We start from the raw sequence: 3,176 nt of genomic DNA on the forward strand, positions 1-3,176 counted from the left end.
CATGAGCAGGCACTGTCAAAGGCTAAAAATTTGAAACCATTTTTTTCATTACAGTTTCCACAAGTGGCTATAGTGTGTGTAATATAAAGCAATTAAGCTATTGGTAGTCATATTGTTGACCCAAATGGAGGGCCAAGTATGTCACCTGTGGCTGAAGTACTGAGGAACAAGGAATGGGTTCCTGCAGGGATCTCTGAAATTCCACAAGGAGTGATACTATTCATTTAGTTAAGATATAAGAAGTAAATGGTTTTGGATGTGATGTTGCATGATTTATTGCTCATTTATTATAGTTACAACAGCCTATCTTATGCCTATCCTCAGTTACATCTACAGGAGTAACTACCCAATAAAAAACAGAAAGGAAATCAGTTTTGTTGAGTAGTAAACACAATCCCAGTTCAATTGTGCTTGTGACATGTTCATAAAGAAAAGGAACTGGAGAAATTACCTCTGTAGAAATTTAGAATAAAAATATCCCAGAAGTATTTAGTGACCAAAGGATGTTAAGTGAAAGGTAAGATTCACAGTTTTTAATTGTATGTGTTACATTTTCACCAATCATATATTTCTATACATTTGTGCAAAATAAATTAATGTAAGTGTTCATAATGTGCATTTATGGCCCAAACTCTTCCCTCATTTTAACTTTACATCTCCAAAGTAGCCTGCTCTCATTAACTTCTTAGCAGTTCTGTTCTCACAGCAGGTCATACAGTGATTTTCACAAGTGGCAAAGTTAGCTCACAAAACCAAATAGAACAATGGTTTTAAATTACCAGTTAGCATGGGTCATTCTGCAGATGGGGAAGTGTATGGGTCACTGTATGTCAGTGCAATAAGAAAATGAAAGTGTTAATGCCATTCCTTAACCAAGATCCAGAGGACAGTAATACCCTCTGTTTAAGGTACAGATAGGGAGTTCTAAGTTGTCACTTCAGTTTGTGGCAGGCTTGCCCTACTTCCTTGGGCAAATCTCTCCTTTTACCTTGTTTCAATCCCTTGGTCATTTAATGGAAATAAGAATACCCCCCTTTCTCAAAAGAGTTTTAGAGATTTTATCTCTAAAAAATCTGTTCATGACAAAGAACCTCACACACTTTGGTATCAAGGTTATATAAAATTATTGTAAAGCTAGCCTGATGCTGGCTTTCCTTCATCCCTATGGTTGTGTAGAATCCACTGTGCTCTAAGAGTCCTCTACACGTGCATTGCCCAGCATAAACTACATGTGGCCTTATTTCTCTCATCCAGGCCTGCCTTCCTGTGTTGTAATAAGATGCTGGAACCTTCACAGCAATTGTGATGATGCTCACTTATGAAAATGTACAGATTTGAATTTAAGATTTTCAGGCACAAAAATTAGAGGCAGTTCCCAGTTTAAGTTTAGAGGGAGCTGTGGGTGCTCAGCACCTCTCTGATAATGAGAATTTGGTTGTTTATTTGTTCCATTATAGTCCTTTCACCATCTATCGAATCCTATCACATCATTGTCTACGGAAATACTCAGACGCTTGGTTTCTTTACTGTTTTGTATAATTGGGGATGGTGTCACCACGCAGTGAAAAGAGCCACAGAATGCTGTTTTTCAAAGGCATACGCTCACATTTGCACAACGTTTTCTCACTGGATCATGAATGAATAATAAGATTATTCTGTCTGTTTGTTTTCCTATTGATGGATAGTTGCTGTTTGGGATATATAGATTTAGGATTATGTGCAATATTATGCAACTCTGCTAGTGAAAGAAACATAAATGTGCCCTTTTGCTATACACAGTTTGGCCATATGTCCAGGTCATTAAGACAGGGAAACTACTAAAGCAACCAGACTCTTATTCACTAGTTTCACCGATTGTTTTTGATGAATAGCAGAGTGGAATAGAAACTAAAGATACCCATTTATATAACTGGAAATGAAAATGGTATCATTAGTATCAGTTTTCAGCTATTCATGGTAATGAGCAGACAGTTCTGGTTTTGTAAATCAAAAGCATTTTTTTCCATACTGAGTGGAAATGAACCTTTCCTACTATCTTCTTTGCAGTACATTGTATCTACCAAAAGGTGTTTTATATCAATTAGACAGTAAGTCTTTAATTCTTTGATTTTGAAAAATTATTAGCAGAAGTAAATGCCCTCTAGGCAGTTTATAAATGAGAATTTTCAGCTTTTTGCACCACTTTGATGAATCCTATAATCTATCCTCATTGCTTGAGTAAGAAAAACCTAGGACTGTGTTCGGAGAAAGACTGGCATGAGTTGGAGAAGTGAGTCTGCTGCTAGGTGCTGATTGCCCCCTGTTTGGTGGTTGTTGGTGATGGAGTCAGAATTCCAGGCAATGCCTCTGCAGGTGCCACAGGCAAGATGAGGATCACTGGCTCTGACTGGAACTGAGCCAGTTCTGGGGATGTGACTGCCAGGGAGGGCACTGTGCTGGTCGCTGCTACTGAAGACTGGGTTGATAGACTGTGTCAGCAGGGTTTATACTACTTGTAGCAATCTGTAGCAACATCAGGCAGTGGGATTAATTTCATCTTCCCCCACCAAAAAAAGAAAGGCCTTTTTGATGCCCGAACAGGGACATGAGGAATTTGAGATAAGGACAGAGGAAAAGGTAATGGACAAAACATGGATGAACAATGCTGGAGAGGGAAGAGTGGAATAACTGTGGAGTATTTTGGTAGTTGTAATTGCGGTGAAGGAATGAGGGGAGTATTGTCTGTAACTTTTGTTGGTGTTGATGTTATTTTGATTTTGGTGCAGGGAATTCTGTTGGTTGATGTAAGTGAAGTTTGTGATGAATGTGTATTTTCATGATAATTCTTAAACATATGGTACCCAGAGGTGAGGGATGGAATGTGTTTGGTTTGCTGGTGAGGCAGCACGGTGTTGGTGACATGCAGTGAGTTGTTTATTTTGGTAGGTTTGGGTAGGGGTTATACAGGTGGCTTCTATGAGCAGCTGCCAGGAGTTTTCCCCACGTCCAGTACAGCCAGTGCCAGCCTTTGCGGTGCCAGCGCCTCAGGGATGATGTATTTAAGGAGGGGAAAGCGTGATTATGGATTTTCTCTGGTGGTCGTCCCTGTTTCCATCTCAGGGAGGGCAGAGCTTGGTCCCACCAGTCTCTTTCTGGAACTCCCTGATGCTCCTTAACCTTTCTCCCTCCGCTCGCAG

The 3,176-nt window shown here is 39.8% G+C and overlaps 1 long non-coding RNA gene across 3 annotated transcripts in view; it reads left to right on the forward strand.

The window, feature by feature from the left end:
• LOC137482536 (uncharacterized) overlaps positions 1–3,176 on the forward strand; it is a 31,891-nt gene that overhangs the window by 3,549 nt on the left and 25,166 nt on the right. The window lies entirely within an intron of this gene.

Source organism: Anomalospiza imberbis, chromosome 14 (genome assembly GCF_031753505.1).
Source record: "Anomalospiza imberbis isolate Cuckoo-Finch-1a 21T00152 chromosome 14, ASM3175350v1, whole genome shotgun sequence".
NCBI lineage: Eukaryota > Metazoa > Chordata > Aves > Passeriformes > Viduidae > Anomalospiza > Anomalospiza imberbis.